This window comes from Pseudonaja textilis, chromosome 1 (assembly GCF_049901715.1).
Source record: "Pseudonaja textilis isolate UNSWEBS1 chromosome 1, rPseTex1.2, whole genome shotgun sequence".
Lineage (NCBI taxonomy): Eukaryota > Metazoa > Chordata > Lepidosauria > Squamata > Elapidae > Pseudonaja > Pseudonaja textilis.
Window position 1 is genome coordinate 258,445,146 of NC_141990.1, and position 19,322 is coordinate 258,464,467.

Genomic DNA, 19,322 nt, shown 5'->3' on the forward strand with positions numbered 1-19,322 from the left:
TGCAAATCAGTTACTATCATTCTGGAGCTTACGAGATACAATCTGCAATTGTTCAGAGCTCCTGTTGTTAGAAAGGATGGTAAAAGAAATTTAGATCTGTTTTGAGAAGGGCAGTAGGAGAGAAGAAACTGTTGCTTAGCCCTGGGAGATTTGAACATGTGGGGGAAAAAAATATCAGAACAGCCCCTCCTTTCCCTCTCTCCTCCCTATTCCCCCCTTAAGCTTGTCCTTAAAAAGAGAAGAAATGTTTTAGATTTGCTTCTAAGATTCTGTTAACACCATCTATAATGACAAAATAGCATTTCTGGAATCTCTGGCATCTGCAATTGACATGGCCTACCTCAAAGGGCCGACAGGAAGTTAGCTCGAATAAGTAACTGAATCACTACTTCAATATGCAGGGTCAGGGACTCAATATAGATATAGAACCTCAGAATTGAAAAGCACTGTGGAGGTCTTTCAACCCAAACCCCGGCTCAAGCAGGAGAACCCATACTGACTGTCACATTATTTTCTCATTAAAATGGAACATAATCTCACTATGGCATTTATAGACTGATATTATTTGACAAAATCAACAATAATAAATGCACCACCAAAAGAAAAGGAGAAAAACACTAATTGTGAAAAAAAAACTATAGCTTTATATCATGGAGTTCAACAGAAGGGGCATGGTGGCTCCAGCTTAATGATGCTAGAGAAGGTCTGTATTCTGGTGGTTTGAGTTCTAGCATTGTGCGACAGAGTAAGCTACTATCTTAAAATCTTAGCATAACAGAGTCGGAAGGGACCTTGGAGGTCTTCTAGTCCTACCCACTCCTTAGGTAGGAAACCCTATACCATTTCAGACAAGTGGTTGTCCAATCTCTTCTTAAAAAACTTCGAGTACTGGAGCATTCACAGCTTCTGGAGACAAATTGTTCTAACTGTCAAGATCACTTGCCTCAACTTCTGCCAACCTAACAATTTGAAAGAATGTTACATGCAAGTAGATATATAGAGACTGGGTGGGAAGTATGGCCTCAAGTGGCAGTATGAATTCAACAGGTGCCAGATCTGCCCAAAGGTGACACCTGAATGTAAGGTGACATTGGAAAAGTCCCAGATGACACTGCAGAATGCCGATGAACCTTTCTGTGTATGGAACTAGTTCACCCCATGATGTGCTTTGAATAGCATGATACTGTAAACTTACTGGACTAGCAATCATTAGCAGCCAAACAACTACTATGTATTAACACTGTAGTCTCCTGGTTAATGTAATATCACCATATGCTCAATAAATAATGGAATTTAGCTCAAATACATTTATTAGCAGACACAAACAGTCTCTTGATTAATACGTGAAATGTTCACCCACTACTAAAATAAGATATCTACAGGGCAATTCCCTACTGAAACTTTACATTTTTATTAGGTTCACTCATTGAATGGACTGAAATATCCATGGAATAATCCAGTATTGAGACCTCATATAACTATTAATAAGAGTGGACATGAAGGATCTGTGTGCTTCTTTGTGAATTTAGTTCTCTGAATCTGAGCAATGAAGTACATTTCAATGTGCTGATAATGAAGTAACTTTCTTTTCTCTTTATGAAGAAAATAATATGCTGCACAATCTCCAAGAATAGGAAACACTTGGGTCATGAATTAGTCTGTGATCTCCCATCAAGAAGTGATTAAGATTATAATTATAATGAAAGAGCAAGAGAGACATCTTTGTTTTATTCTGGCCCTTTCTAGGTTCCAGCTCTAGTAAAAGGTACAGAAATTAAACTTTGATGGCACAGAAGACATATCTGCTTTTCTCAAGAAATCTCTGATCTTTTATAACCAAGCATGTTGTAACTTGATGTTGATGAAAGGGAGAAAAACTATGTTGTTCAGTACTTTAAAAACAAATCCATGTTTTAAATCAAAAAGAAACATTTGTAGAGTCTTCCACCATTGAGTAGGAATGCAAAATCCACTGAGATGACTTTGTATAGGACTGTGAATGACTTGGAAATCAGGAGCACCTTAGTCAAGCTATTGATCTTGGCACAAGGCAAATCTATATTTTTTTTTCTCTATGGGTATTTATTGACTTCCATTTTCAACTCTAGAGGTTGAAGGCAGATTTGGCTAACTATTCGTAGAAGAACATAAGAGTAGAAGGAAGGTTATGGTATACCATATATTGTTGAAGACTGTTTCTAATAATTATTGCTTCTTAGTTATAATTCAGCAATAGATAGAAAGCCTCAGATTACCTACTCTGAGCAAAGATTGTAGAGGCTTAGAGGAAGATTGTCATATGATTGATTGATTGGTTATTGATTGATTCCATCAAGTTGTTGTTGACTCTTAGGCATAACAACAGCCAGGTTTAAAAGCTGGCATGGGAGCAGGGAAGAGTTCTATGTGATTTATGAATACTATGAAGGACAGTAATTTAAACACTGGAGTCTTCTTTCTTTGCTCTTGAAAGATCATTATCATTGAAAAATGTAGCTATTCAAAATGGATCAGCTCGATACCTATGTAATCCAAAACATGAATAACCTAGACTTCCTTTAGCCACTTGTTAAATCATTTTTCTAAAGAAATATATATCCAATGTTAGAGTATATACATGAATCCCTAACCTAAGCTAATTTCACTAGTGTTATACTAAACAATTACTGTAGCAATCATTTAAAATATATTAGATCAGTTTATCTAAATTATTGTACATTTCAAATTTTATTTTTGTAAGCTATTTCCAACTCATTAGTAACTAATGACCTGGCTGAACTTGTTTGCTCTAAGCAGTAAAACTCAGGTTCTTGCCTTGCAAAGATACTTAAAAGTTATAGCTCATAATAAAAATTCAGTTTTAGTTTGCAGAATCATTTTTTTTTTTTCAAATTTAAAAAGCTGCTAAACATTTGTAGCCTCTTTGCTGGATCTTCTAATAAATATTCTGATTTGGAATCTGAGTTAATTTATCCTTCTGCATTGCTTGGGGAGTATTCTTATTCATAAGTCAGACTGCTGATAATACACATTTAGCTGGCTTTCCAGAAAATTAAAGGGAAGCTCAGGAAAAGGAGACTGTCTGTCTATAAGTATAAACCACAGGGATGAATTATTTTGTATTATGAAGTTATTAATTGACCAAAACCAAATAAGTGGTAGTAAAATTTGCTCCCTCCCAAATATATGACAAAGTAGATATGGAAGCTTGTTTTACCTCAAAAGGGTTGGTAGTGCAGACACATTACTGATGTAAATACACTGATTCTTCACCTTCCTTCATGTCTAAGTCAAACTTTAAAGTGCCAGAATGAAGCTACCTTCTTGCCTTTTTCATTGGCCAAAAATAAGTAATTATCCATACATGTTTCTGGTAGTAGGAGACATATCAGCAGATATTCACATAGCATGTTGCTCTCTGATAAGAGCCTCCACTTGAACATATTCGTTTTACATTTAGGCACAACAACCTGTTCAGGGTTCTCTAAGTAATGTAAAGGAGATCAGATCCTTCAGCCATATCCTTCTTTAATGTTATTCCTTGCTTGATCACCTCCTTCCTCCATCTTTTAATTCAATTTTGTGTTTGTGTACCCTCAAAAATGTTTGCTCTTGCATAAATACATTGATGATGCAAACAAATAGAATATGCTCACTTTTTCCATTTCTAATGTTTGCATAAGATAATGAGATTTTTCTAATGAAGGAGGGACCAAGGAACAAGGAGAACTGAATACAACGTAAGGTTTAGATCAGGGGTGTCCAACCTTGGCAACTTTAAGACTTCAGCCAGCTTTGCTGGCTGAGGAATTCTGGGAGTTGAAGTCCACAAGTCTTAAAGTTGCCAAGGTTGGACACCCCTGGTTTAGATGATGACCTTTAGTTCATCTAGCACAGAATTATCAGTAAATTACCATTACCAGTAATTTTTCATCATGCAATTCCCCCCCCCCTGAATTTCTCATGGAGATGCTGGAGATCAACCTTAGGATCTTTTGCATTAAAACATGTACTGTGCACTTTGGCACTATATGATTATAATACTTATAATCCTCTGAGAGACATAGGCAGTTAAGAAATATGAAATATAAATGAACAAATGCAGGTGGACCTCTTATCAATGACACTAATCTAGGGATGAGATAAAGGAGCATGTAAATGTTACAACATAAAATGCTAGATTCTGTAAAAGATCATCAACCAAATCTGTCATATTCTCTACAGATTTCTGTTTCCAGTTAATGTGCATTCCATGCTACATCTGCTTCAGATAAAAGCCATCTAATGTGCGTGCAGACAAAAGCACACACAGAGTTTGCTGCTGGCATGGTTTTCTTCTCTGCTTTCCAGAAAGAATTAAAAAACCAGAGATCACACTGAAATACATAAAGATGCAGATGCTGAAATCATGCCACCAGAGTAGATGATTCAAGAGGAGAAAGTCGCATCAATTGCAGAGGTGTTCTATTTCTCATTTCTTAACAACATCATTTCAGAGTCCATCTCAGAGCTTTGTGTCAAATTCACAGGATGTCAATTCTAAGCTTTGATGACCCTTGTATTGTTACTCCAGTCAGCCTTGTATTTAAAGTTGCTGAACAGTCACATCATTAAGGATTGGCTTCCTACGAAGCAACATATAATACTCGTTTCAGATGTTTGTTGAATTTCAAAATATGTCATATTCTAGTCAAAACAGGGCTCCATAGGATTTGCTTCCAAATAAAACAATGTAGCTGCAAAACTACACTGAACTTAGGGCTTGTTTGTTGGTGGTGTGTGTGTGAGAGAGGGGGCAGGGAGGGAGTATTTTAGAACATTTTTACCATAATGCCAAAGTCCAACTAAATTAGAGTGCTCAGGATTTATGCCTACATGTCATCTCTCTCTTTCTCCCTCTCCCTCTTTCTTCCTCTTCTCTCCCTCCCACCCTCTCTCCCTTTCCCCCCCCCTCCCTTCCTCTCTCTCTCTCATATGAGCAAATGATTTATATATATCTATATAACTTCATAATCATACAGGTATGATAAATTTAGGACATTATATTATGTACAGCAATTAAACAAGAGGTTTCATAGAAATTGCTAGAGTAAGCAAACAACCTACCAGAATACTTAGTCCATCTTCTACCCTTTTTAATTCCTGGCCCGTAAAGCTGGTACTCTAGAAGTAATTCTACTTGCTTGAGTCATGTACACAAAGAACTTCTTTTGGGGGGCTAGCAAGATTGAAGCCAACCCACTTGTGTCAAAATGCCAGTCTTTCTTCATAGTCTTAACCTGTTTAAAGCAGGAAGAGAATTTTGAGTTCAATATCATGCACAAAATAATATTCAGTGCTGGTATAAGAATTTGTAAAGACTGAATTATGTTTGTATTTGATCAAGGAAGAGGAAGTGATTAACAGAATACTGCAAGTCATAAAAGCAAAACTGACCTGTATTAAAGAAAATTAGCATGATATTAATCGTCAGTAAATTTAAGATGCACAGTTAATAGGGGAATTCTACTAGGTATCTCTTTTCTTCTCTATGAAAAACATAACCACATGGATCCAGAAATCACACACAGTGAAAAGTAGTTGTATACACATACACATAGCTTATCATCCATTCTTATTGCCCATTCTTGTGTTAGAAACCACAGTGAAATCATGTGCATTAGCAACAACAAAAAGCTTCTCTCAGATAACCAGGAAAAAAACCTTGACCAATATCAGTTGTTCTTTATGGTTGAGAAAAGCCTGAAATCTGATGATTGGATGCAGTTAAGAATAGATACAGGATAGGGTTGCTATCGAATTCCAGTTTCCTATCAAATACATGTTTGTACACATTTTTTTATTTCTAAGATACATTTCAAAAGTTGGAAAAATTTAAAGAGTTTGTGTATAGTTTCCATTAAATTGCAAAACAGGCAAATTCAAAAGAAATCCTACACTAAATTCATTGAAATAATTAAGAAATAACTAAATTCATAACTAGCATTTAATTTAAAGTTATTAACAAAGTCAAATCAAATTAATTGCATCTACCCAAAACATAATGTTTTATCAATCATTATCAGCTCTCCCACCACCATCACAGTCAACCAATGGGTTTAAAATCTGAATATGTCCTTTAGGGCATGGGTTCTAATTAAAAATCACTTACACACTTATGAAAATATGAAGTCTTTAAGTCAAAGACATAGTTTCATTTTTTTAAAAAAAATCTTCTTTGTCCAACAAGAAATGAATTCAGTTAATCTATGAATGAAAAGTAAAAAAAGTTATTTAATAATTTATGTATATCATAAGGATATTTAGGTATTTCATGTCAAATAATGTGAATATGGAGTGTGTTCTCTCTCTTCTACTAGTATCAATAATGTTCATTATTCATTATTATGGTTTATTGCATGTCCACCCAGATGTTCAGATTGAATCAGCATTTTTAATCCATCTATCGAGTCCTTTCTAAGGACCCATGATAGGCAGATGTTGATGTCTGATGGTTTTAGAGGTATTGTCTCAGGATGTAAGTTGTTGCAAGCAACACTGCCTTTTACAATTGACTGACAGTAAATTTGTTAATGTCAATGGAATTCCAAAGGTGCTCCGCTTATTTTGGGATTTCACCCAAGGTATCTATTGCTATTATAATTATTATAATATTTATGAAATCTTTATGATCACCCACTCTAAAATGCTCTGTTCAGCTTATATAATATTGAACTATACAATTAAAATTGTTAAAAACACAACCACCTACATTAAAACAAACAACCATAACAATTAAAAAAGATCACATACCCAACAGGGACTTTACAAACACACTAACCCTGTTCCCAAATGTGAACAAAGCCAGACTTGAAGGACTTCTAGAATCACTGGAGAATGGGCACAATACATACACTATTCTCTGTACTGGGTGGGCAAAACGAATGGCCTCACAAATCACTCCCTATGCCATGAAGGGTTTTATAGATGATTAATTGTTTTTACTATAGTAGAAGTCATTTTGGGCTTCCTTTTATGAATAACCCAAGGTGGCACACATATCCAACACACCTTCCTCCTATTTTCCTCATGAAAACCACTATATGAGGTGAGTTGGGATGAAAGAGACTGACTGGCCCAAAGTCACCCAGCTGGCTTTCATGGCTAAAGTGGGATTTGAATTCAAAGTCTCCGGTTTGTTTGTTTTTTAGCCTGATGCCTTAACTACTAGCTCAAACAGCTACAACAATATTTGGTTCGTCCCAATAAAACTATACATTTAAAAATATTTGCTTCTTTCCAAGAAAAAAAAGTAGAATGTTCAAACAAAGAAAACCTGGTTCAATTTTTCTTCACCTCAGAAAATGAATGAATGGTTTGTCCTAAGGAGCAGTTTATACAATCTGTATGGGATTTATTTTCTGGTAAATGTGTTTAGAGTCACAGACTGCAGGTAATTCATCATCAAAATGCAGCCAGTCCATTCAAGTAGGTTAGGGACAACAACAACAAAAAAAGATGAAACAGATTGTTCTTATTAAAATAAATAGCAGCAGTAAAAACTTCAGTGTTTCAGTAGCACTATACATTAGTTTGCTTTTTGTGCAAAGCAAAAAAGAAGTGCTTCAGGGAAGATCAAGAAAGCAAAGGTTAGATCTTTTTCGTTATAAACTGCTACCAAATAACCCTCAATATACTCTGTAACAGAGAAGCAACAGACAAGAAGACGAAGGCTGTAAGAAGTAAAACAAATTATGAAAAATTGCCCATCAAAATCACAGTCAATTCCCAGGTACTGAAGATCAAAAGTGTTTCTCCATATGCCTGAACATCTTTATATATCATTCTGCTTCAATAGTCTGAGTGAAGTTATCCAAGTATTTATGCAGAGGATTCAGCTATTTGTCCCAGTTGATATATTTCTACAAAATAATCTGCTAATATCCAAGCATTTTTCCTCACTCATAATGATTCATGAATTCATGAATAATTTGATGAATGCTTATAACTTATGGAAAATAGTTATTCACTTGGTGTGATTAGTCATTTTTCAGCTTTTTACATGGAACGTTAGGTTCTTCTCAGGGACTCCATGAATATTGTCCTGTGTTGGACTAACAACCAGAGCTCCATTACAGCTTAGCCCTTGAGGGATTTGAACAGTCCCAGATCACTTCAATTTCTTGCCATGTCCATGATCAGCCTATAGTAGATGGAAATTTTTAAAAAAGATAAAGGAATCCCTATGGATTTTACTCTGGTAGTCAATTATAATGGGTAGTCTCTGTTTCAAGGGCCATTGAGCCAGCATGATCCAAAATTGTTTCTGTGCTTATGTGGCCAGCATGACATTGCACAGTGCTGTTCACCTACCCACCGAAGTGGGTATTTATCTACTTGCATTTGCATGCATTCGAACTGCAAGGTTGGCAGGAGCTGGGGCAATGAACAGAGCTCACCCCGCCATGCGATGCTCAGGTCTTGAATCTGGGCTGCCAGATTAATCACTGAGCCATTGCACCACCTCCTAAAATATCAATGGGGATATCTGAAGAAAATATAATGAAATATGTGAATCCAACCCAGGGGTGTATCAACAGACAAGGGAATGAGAATTATAGGATGTGTTCTAATCTTTGGAAAAAAATATTGTGATTGTGTCAAATACAATGTGTTTTTTTAAAAAATAGAGGGGGGAGATAGAGGCAGTGAAACTGCAAGATACTCTTCCTGCTCTTCCAATTTACTTTTGCATTTTTTCAACTCTTTATCAGAAAGAAGGAGAAACAAAATTAGGCAGCTCCTCTCCCAACAGAAAAGGTTCTTACACTTCCCTTTGTTACAAGACAGCTGAAAGGTACTAATAGGTTTTATGTTTCACTGAGCAATCACCTGTCCTACAGTTTGCAGCCTTCTTCCTGCTTAGACATCAGCTGAATTGTAAGGAAATCCCTCCCATGAATCTTTTTTCCTCTAATCAGAAAATGAGAGCTACTACTGAGGCTGAAGAGCAATAAAAGAACAGTTGATAACAGCAACAATAGATTGCTGAAAGAAATTCTAAAGCATCCAAAAATGAGGAGAAAGAGATGTCTTTTACAGAGCTTTTTTTTTAAGTTTTTTTTCCAGGAAATCACATCTTTCATATTATTATTATTTCATATCCCAGGAATATGTTCACATTCTTTCTACAAATTTTACCTGCTAGTTAATGACTGTTGGAAGGACAATCTGGGTACATATGTACCATCTTAACACTGTATTTGAATGCAGAAAGCAACTTCTGAATACACTTTCTTTAAAGTTACAACAGTAAAACTTTGTCTTGAGGGGGGGAGAGGCCTCATTCACATTTCCTTCACATTAAAGGCAAGCTTAGCTAATGATGTGGTCTAATGAGTGGTTTATGCCTTCTGACAAACCAAATGAGGTTTATCAGCAGAGGCTTTAGGCAGCATGGAATTGCTGCAATTTTACATCTCATTGATTATCAGAATGAGAACAGCAAACATTCATGCGGCATAAAATACACCCCTTCTTCACATACCACAGAGTTCTACACAGAGGAAACAAAGAGAAGCAACTGTAGGGGCATTCTTTTCCCACTCTTTGGCCAATTTGTTCAGAGAGAGGCTGACATCACATTTTCAAAAATGAAATCACACATAATGGAATTCATCTTTGTACAGGTAGCTAGGGACTGGATTATATCAGAGAGGAAGGAACTCTAGGAATTCTATGCTTGGTTTAATGTACAAAGACAGAGAATGTGTGTCACAATCTGATATGATGACACCGAACCAACAGAAAGCATTTAGAAATACTTTATTAAGACGGTATAATGCAACTGCCTTGATTTTGTATTTATGACATGCATGACTCCCTCCCTTAAGAAAAAAGGTACCTATTTGCACATATCAAGAAATCCTGCTAAATGTTTCATGAGTTAATACTGCAGTAGATTTGTCTCTCCTCCCATTTTATGCTGGGCTAACTTCTTGAAAATTCCTCTACAACGCAGGAAGGAAGCTGTGTGGGTTAGCTGTGAAAATACAACCTTTTACTGCTTCTTTGATTCTTTTAGTAGACTCTGAATTAGTGTTCTTCTACTTTACTATACATTTCCCATACTATTATTTTTCCTATGGAGCACATGAATTGCTATGTCCATAATAAACATAATAGCAGAAAGGTGTTAATTAATGAGGACTGCAAAATGCACATTTGCAATGAGCAGCAATGGTGACACAAAAAGCTTGGGTAACAGATGAGTCTTTCTATATGTATGTATGTACGTATGTATGTATGTATGTATGTATGTATGTATTTATGTATGGAGAGGGAGGGAGGGGGGGAGGGAGGGAGAGAGAAAGAGAGAGAGAGAGAGAGAGAGAGAGAGACAGAGAGAGAGAGAGATGGAATTTAGTATAATTAGCAGTAGAGACCAACAATCAGAAGCTGGATCTATTAGAGCCAGTGGCAAACCAAGCTGCTTTTAAGAACACAGTCAAACAAAAACTCTCAATTCATGTATAGTTTTTCTAAACACTGCAGTCCTTTGGCACCAATTAATGTATGTAAAAAACAGTTCAGGACAACCCAGATCGATTTAACATAATAAAACGAGCCTAGGCTTCTAGTTTGCTGTCAAGCCAGGTTCAAAGTGTTAATATTGATGCACAAAATCCTAAAAACTTGGGATCAAAGTAGTTTGAAGAGTATTTTCAAGAACATACGTTGTAAGAGGAATGACTACTCATCATATAAATCCTTACAGATTGCTGCATAGTCATTTCTGCAGCAGCACCAATTCTTTTGGAAAACTTCTCCTCTGAGTTACACTCATCTCCAAGTTTGACACATTGTAGATGTCACACAGAAACTTACATTTTTATGTTGGTCTTCGTCCACTACTGACATTTTCATGGATTGTGTTTTTTAACCCAAAGTAAGTTTACACACACATACCCACAGGGTGCAGACCAGTGGTGGTATGTTTCCCCAAACCTAAAATCTTTAACCTTAGACTGTCTACAAATGACCTCACCCCTTTCCTAAGAAGTCTGTAGGGGGCGTGCATAAGCGCACCAACGTGCCTACCGTCCCTGTCCTATTGTTGCTTTTTATTTTTCTTCTATGTATCCATTTCATGTATTCATAACGATGTTTATACTTATACCTATTATCTTGTAAGTGACTGACAAATCAAATCAAACCAAAGCAATAAATAAAATTGCTACCAGTTCAGCTTAAAACCTCCTACAAACAGCTGAGAGGAGGAAAAAAAAAGCCTCCAATCTCAGCTGAGAGAAAGAAGAGAAAAGTGCTGGATCAGCCCTCCCACCAAGCCCTGTGCTTATCTCTTCTTCATCCTCTCAGATGATTGGCCTTGAAGGTCTCAGCTGGTGTGTGGAAAGCTATGCGTGTGCGTTAGGTGAGCCTGTGATCACTGAACCAGTAGTGGAACAGGTAGGATCCCACTGCTAGTGCAGACATGATCTCCTTTATAGTCAAAATCATAACTCCACCTTTAATTATTCCATCTGATTTGGTGATGACTTGGAAGTCATTCCCAGTCACTGCTCCTAAATTCTGAAATGACTTCCTCCCAATGTACAGGGTGTGACAGCAATTATTTGCTCTATTTTTTCCAAGCTTTCAGATTAGGAAATAATAGCTTTCAGTTACTACAGTATATTAGCAATACCTCTGTAAAGGATCTTGACACTTTTATTAAGTTATTATTTATAAATGTTATAGTTATGCCAATGTGTTAAGTCGTGGGAATGAGACTCAGGACACCAGCACGATCATCAATTGTTTTTATTTCTTTCTAGGACTGAGCGCTGAAGAAACCGCGGAAGCCCTTTTGGGCTGCTCGCTGCTGTGGCCAGTTACGGCTCTTCAAATTTCCCACCACCATGGACTGACCAATTGCAGGTGAGTATGATAATACATAACACAATGTGGTTTGGATAAGATGACTCAAAGCTGACTGTATCTGGAACCTTACCTCATATCAGATTCTATGTCTTGCATTCAGTAAATTTCTGTAAATGACCACTCAGTTTTAGTCAGTGGTCCTTGTTCAAGTGCCCTGCTACAAATTATATGTGATGTTCATATGTATTTTAGCAATGCTACAATAAAATCTCTACTAGATGACAAACCCTCTGGCAAACAACAATGATATGCATCCTAGTGGCTTAAAAGACTACTCTGCAACAAGTACATATTAATTCATGAATCTTAAGTTATCAGAAACAGAGTAGAGAGAAGACTTTTCCATAAAACCTGATGGAAAATCCAAAAACAAACCTGTTTTTGTACTTACACTGTGCTTGCATGCCTCTAGTCAGCCTTCATGGGAATGGAATGTTGGTACAAATAGAGGTTTTGTCTAATGCCTTCTCATGTACTACTGTTCTTACAGAAATGAACGCTGACAAAACAATCTACAATATAATTCCCATTTGTGTCTCCCAAGCATAGGACTCAACTACCATTTGATATAGCAGCTTAACCAGCCTTGAAATATTTTAGGAGTTTCAAGCACCATGAAATTATATCATTCTCCTCATCTCTTCTCCTCCTCAAAGGCATAGGGGAACATAAGTAGATGAATATGCTATCAGGACTCTAAATAACTTTCTCATTTAAATAAGGTAATCTCAGAGTGAGTGACTCACCCGGAACTGCATGCAGAAACATTTTAGAATAGACAAGTCAAGCTGCCAGGGCTCATTCTATAATTAAACCAAATGCTTCCACTGGATCAAGAGTGGCTTTAAAGTACTACATCAAAGCATCAAGTATGCTTTACATCAGTGTTCTCCAACATTTTTGGCACCAGGGAACAGTTTTGTGAAACACAATGTTTCCACGGACAGGGGAAGGGGTGGGAGGAGGACCTTGTAACCTACCTAGATCCCTTGCATGCAGGAGTGGGATTCAAATTTCTTAACAACCAGTTATGTGGGCATGGCCTAATTTGTGGGTGTGGTTTGGTGGTCATGTGAGTGGGTGGGTGTGGCCAACTCAATGTCACTCTCATGGAGGGGCACCTGGCCTGGCTTCTCCTCACCCCTCCCCTTCCAGCCAGTCCTCACTTCATCTTTCATGTTATGGTGAGAGAGGAAGCTTTTTCAAAGTCATCTTCCCCTTGATACTAGCCAATAAGATGATATTTTGCTATCAGAAGACCTGATGGACATTTCCAAATATTGTTCATCACCATTCTCTTGGAAAGACTGAATGGAGAGATTTATAAAGAATAACACAGTTACTTGGAAGAGTCCTTGGTGGTTTTCTAGTCCAACCCCTGCTGAAGCATGAGACCCAATACTATTATGGACAAATTTCTTATTGAAAACCTCCAGTGACTGTATACCCCCAATTTGTAAAGGCATCCCATTTCTCTGATTAATTGTTCTCACTGTCAGGAAATTTCTTCTTATTTCTAGGTTGACTCTGTTCGATAAGTTTCCATCTCATAGTTACTTCCAGTTGAGCCAGGCACCACCTATTTTATACATTTTTTCTTGCCTCTGTAAAATGTTACTTTACTCTCCATTAAATTGTTCTACAGTGGTATTCAGTTGACTACAATGATTTTGCAAAATGCATTAAACCTTGAAGAATACATCTCTGATTATACTGATAAAAATTATTCTTTTTGAACATTAAAGCATACAGTCAAGCAGATATTTCCAATCCTACAATTGAAAATACATTTGAAAGGTATTTTCAAAGCAGTCAGTTAGTGGATGTCTTACCATTCTTTCCTCTTCTCCTTTAATTAAATCTTTCTGCTTTATTTTTTTTTTCCTTTGGCCTTATTGCAATATTCCAAAATTTTCACAGATCCTTCACAAAGGACCATTTCTAATTTAACTGGAATACAAAACAATATTTCTGTTCTGGAATTCCTTGACTCATACTCACACGCCTCAGCTCCTCAACACTTCTCAATGTTTTCCTTTCATTTCTGTTATGTACAGAAATGTGCTTCTCTTTTACTGCTCTTTTCAAATTAACCCTCCCCTGATGCCTACACCTGCATTTAATTCAGGTAAACCCAAAAGACAATACTTCTTTCTAAGTTGTCAAAATGGAAAGTGCTCCAAAGGGAATTATTCAGGAGGGTGATATTAGCAATTTATAAACATAATTATCTTGCTCTCAGAAAAGATGGGGACTTAACAAACTATTTAAGAAATGCATTAACTGCATAGCACTAAAAGGCAGATGAGCTGCTCATTGAGACCAACAGTGATACAAGCAAAAATCAGTCTTGTTAGGAAAGGCTGTTTAATAAAAATATACTCAGGTCTTCTCTTATTATAAAATCATCCTGGACGGCTGTGGAACTTCTTTCCCTCCCTCTTTTAGGAAGATTTACAACAACAATTTCCAGCCAGATTTACCCTGAAGCCTCACCCACCCCCGCTGGCAGCTCTTGTCTGAGCAACGGTTCAGCTTTACCTTGCCCAACCTTCCTCCCATGGCTGGTGGCAGAGGGGAAGGCTCCAGCAATGCCCTGTGCGCCAATCTGGGGATCGCCATACCTGGGTGGTGGTGGTGGCGGTGGCATGCTCCAGTTGTTTTCATCAGCGAGAGGGGCTATAGAGCCTCTCTCACCAATAGAAAGGCTCTAGTCAAGAAGGCAAGCAGTGGTGGTAAGTCCCAGAATTTCCCAGAAATTGGGAGTTTTCTTGGATAGTTTCAGTAGTGGCAGCTGCAGCAGCAAAAGGTGAGGGGGGGGGAAGGTGAGGAGCAGGGGTGGCAGTGCGTCCTGGTGGGGAATTTCCTTGGGCAGCTTCGGCGGCAGCCTTTGCTGCAAAAGGCGAGTGGTGGGGGGGGGAGGTGAGCAACGGTGATGGTGGCACATCCCAGAACTGCACCAGTCGTGGAGAGTTTTCTTGGGTGGCTTTGGCAGCAGCAGAGCACACCAGGGTGGCAATGGCTGGGTGGTCAGCCAGATCCAGCCACAGCAGCATCAGGGGGAGGAGAACTTTCTCTTCTCTCCCGGCTGGCATGGCCATGGCCCCGTGGCTTCTTCGTGGCCAGGGGGAGAAGAATGTTGCCTTCTCTCCTAGTCGGCATGGCCATGGCCCCGCAGCTTCTTCATGGCCAGGGGATAACATTCTCCCAGCCAGCACAGCCATGGCCATGCAGTGCGGGGGCAGCAAGCTAGCTAGGGCAAAGCAAGCCAGGCAATCCCAGGGATGAGGGGACAGTGCAGTGGCCTAGGCTGGCCCAGGAATCAACTTGACCGGGGCTTGCTTGTAGGCTCATTCACCCAGGGACATCAGGGCCATGGTAGAAGGCAGGCAGCAATGGAAGGCGAAGGCAGCTTAATAATGGAGGTTGAGAAGAGGAATAACTGGGCAGAGTTGGGCGAGTGGGCAGGTAGGAAGGTGCAGGGCCAGCCAGTGGCACAATTTACTGGCCCTCTGAATTGTGCAGAATCATAACAACCAGTTCTACCAAACCAGTCCAAACCGGTAGAATCCCACCCCTGCTTGCATGTACAGTTTACACTAGGGTTTCTGCTCCTATGAGAATCTAATGCTTGGTGATCTGAGGTAGAGCTGAGGCAATGATGCTTGCATTGGGGAGTGGTTGAAAATGCAGATAAAGCTTCACTCGCTTGCTTGCCGCTCACCTCTAGGTGTGTGGCCCAATTCCTAACCAGGCTTGGGGACTCCTGCTTTAAATAAATTCCTGCCAAATCTGGAGTATTGCCTGTAAATGGACTATTAAGATATAAAGAATCAGGATGAATAAGTTAAGAATCAGGATGAATGAGTAGGTCTGACAGTTTAAGAATAGTAACAGACTTTTTTTCTTTAACGTGTGCTTCTACATTTTTTTCAGTGGATTTTCCACAAACATGAATCAATCTTAAGCTTTCAGATGATGGAATCTATATGTAAATAAGGCTGTAAAGTGTGCATGACTTTAAGGGTCTTCAAACTTGGCAGCTTTAAGACTTGTGGACTTGAACTCCCAGAATTCCTCCTCCAGTCCTGTTAGCTCAGGAATTCTGGGAGTTCAAGTCCACAAGTCTTAAAGCTGCCAAGTTTGAAGACCCCTGCTCTAAATGGTTGATAGCAAAAATATTGACTTTCTTTATTCTTACTTTCTGCTTTACATGTGATAATATACACTCTTTTTTATTATAAAAATATTTTATTAAACAAATGTATACAAATACAGTAATATACAATATACATTCTTTGGTGGATTAGAGAGTCTTAACCCAGAAACCCTGGAAATTGCCCTGCGAATTTGAGATACCTTGTCTAAGGGAGCATGCTCAGAGTCAACATTATTGAATCCTTTTCAAAAGCTGACTTTTTAAATTTCTCTTTCTCTCTTTCCTTCTGCCAAACCTTTGAAAAAACTATGTAGAAGGAAAATACTTTTATAAAATAGCCCTACTGTGTTTCTGCTACTTTGTTATTTTATTGGATATAATTGGCTATTACTTTTACATTCATTATAAACCACTTTATGGATAAAGCAAAGTACAATCCAATGTCTGCAAAGAAATGAAACAAAATTATATCAGGCTGGATTACATATCATTGAAAATCTAATATACCAGCTGTAGTACTACATATTTTTAAATTTCAGAGGGAACATGCTGATCTATCCCTCTTACCTTCCTTTACAGAAGGAAGTTCATTTATAATCACATAATTCAGAGATAGGGATTAATTATAATGCTGAGTGCGAAAATATACAGGATGTAAAAGCCCAGTATAAAGTCCACTGAATGCTGATCGCTGGATAAAATCAAATGCATGCTGGTTCTGAAAATGTTCTCTACCCACAGCTGTATAAATTATATCTGCTTTCTTATGTGGCTACTTATCAATGCAGCTTTTGTGAAACCCAGAAATCATCTCTGTTCCATCAGTAGTTTTATGAATAGAATCAAAGACTTCCAATTTAAGAAGAATTTAAAATCCAGCAGATTTGGAAAGCACTGAGTGAGAAAGGCTTTGGTTTTTAGGTTTTGTTTTATTTTTGGTCCTAACATATATTTAACAATTCCTTGTCATCTCTCACTTTATCATCTTTCATTGGTTATTTTTCTTGATCCTAGCTACCATATCAACTTTCACTATTACATTTTTTATTTCTCCTCTTTTCTCATAGACTCATTGAAGTTGTCTTATAGCCAATGAAAGAGAAAGGGAAAAATGTCTTGCATTTGATAATCTGGCTATAAAACCACCATTATGTATTTGTTGCATTTTTAGCTGACTTTTAAGTAATTAAAATATCTTGCTTTGGAGGAAAACGTGTCTCCCATTATTTTATCCCTACAGTAACAATGCTGTGGATTGCATTAAATTGAAAGAGAATGACTGCCCAAATTTCCAAAGGGAAGTTCATGGTCACAACAGTTATCAAGAATACTTTCTACATGGAGCTGCTCTTGAAATCCACTCAGAAGCTGCAGCTGGTATAGGATGCAATGGTATGGAGCAGGACTGTCAAACTCCCAGCCTGCAGGCTGGCTGCATCACATGCCGGCCATGCCCATGTCCAGTTTAGCGAAGAGGGGGGAAAGTCCCAATATGTCACGTGACACTGCTGTGATGACCTGAGTTTGACACCCCTGGTGTGGAGGATGAAGGATGCACCACATTTTATCCATGTGTTGCTTCATGAGCTGCACCAGTTGGCTACCAGATGCAATTCAAGATGCTGGTTTATGCATAGGATTTTGTTATTTTCAGGCCCCCTACCTGCAATAGTTTGCCAGCTCAGTAAGATCTGGTAGAATGATTGTGCTTTAGGTTCTTTCTATGGAACAGTGTCATCTAACAGAACCAAGGAGACATTCATTCTCTGTCATAGTACTTTCCCTCTCGAATAGAATCTTGCAGACCCATAAAGCTCTCGCTCTTCAGCTGTTCTGCAAATTTTTGAAAACTTAGCTTTACTCCCATGCTAGGCTTAAGGTAACTATCAACCCTCTGTTGGTTTTCTTTGGCTGTATTAGATACTTTCTAGATGTCCAGGTCTTTTCCCCCTTCTTTTCATTTTACCATTTCTATTGTCAATAAATGTAAGCTTCCCAGACTTGCTGAAAGTTGGCCTCTAAATCTTACTGAATGAATATTGATTGAGGACATCAACCAAATCCAGCACATTAACTACTACTACACTACATTGGTTCACTTAGTGCACAATAATTAGCCAACAAGTGATTATTACAAATACCCATATGTCTTCTTTCTTTAAATTATATTCCAAATTTTTTGGGAAGATCTGGAATTGCCAAGAGTAAAGTCACCATTAAAAATTAATAACTTTATCTCTAAAACATTTGTACTGTTACAGATGCATGGAGGACTGCAATGATGCTGCATCATCTAGCTCTCTAGATTTCACAAGGGAAGAGACTAAAAAAAGAAACTAATGCTTTCAAACATCTTGCCATCTTACCAGGGGACATCTAGGAATAATTTGCATTAGTTTTACAGCTCAGGCTATCAGAATCCAAGATTCCATTCAGTAACTGTAAAGTTTTGGCTTTACTTTGATGGAAAATTATTCTATTACTGCCATTACCAATCATTCATTATGTATACCAATTATAGATATATCTATTTACTCTATAAAATACTTTTGAACCATAATAATGAAGAAACAAAACTAGTTTTCTAACAGCAATTTAAAAATAGCATTCAATATCTAAAGGAATATGGAAAGACCTTTAGAAATATACTTGTAGATAAGGCTATCCTATTAGGATTAGTAAGCACACACACACATACATACACACACACATATCATTGAATGGTTATCTGGGTTTTTGTGGTCCAAATAATTAATAATTAATAGCTTAATAGTTTTAATAGTAGTAACTTTTACTAGGTACACAATTAGGCACGTAATACAAAAGAGATAGCAATTGAATATTGTAAAGCTAGAATGCAGCATATATACATATACTGAACTGCTCTATTCATGTAAGTATCCTAGCAGGCATTCTGTGGGAAGCAGTCAAATAAAGCATCAAATGTATCATGTGAAGGAATAACAATATTAAAAAAATGAATCAGAATAGAAAGTAAATGGGAATAATAATTGGTAAACAAGAGACAAAATACTCTCTGAGCTTGGATACTTGCTTGCAAATGTTTCATTACCTAACTAGGTAACACCATCAGTCAGTAATAAAATGTCCAAGTAAATAATCATGCTCAAAGAGCACTAAGGAATCAACATTTTGACCCTGAGTTATGTTTATTCATTTCAATTGAAAGCAAAAAGTTAGTCTCTTGGGCATGTTTTCCTGCTGCCTAGTAATTGTACAG

At 37.6% G+C, this 19,322-nt stretch overlaps 1 protein-coding gene across 5 annotated transcripts in view; it reads right to left on the bottom strand.

Moving 5' to 3' along the window:
• The window catches only part of LRRC4C (leucine rich repeat containing 4C), a 784,071-nt gene that overhangs the window by 86,118 nt on the left and 678,631 nt on the right, over nt 1-19,322 (bottom strand). For 3 of the 5 annotated variants that reach the window (XM_087921389.1, XM_087921386.1, XM_026707313.2), the window contains one exon: nt 5,107-5,279. The exons of the other annotated variants lie outside the window; for them this stretch is intronic. The gene's annotated coding sequence lies outside the window, so the exon portion shown is untranslated. The remainder of the gene's footprint in view (nt 1-5,106; nt 5,280-19,322) is intronic. 5 annotated transcript variants of the gene reach the window in all.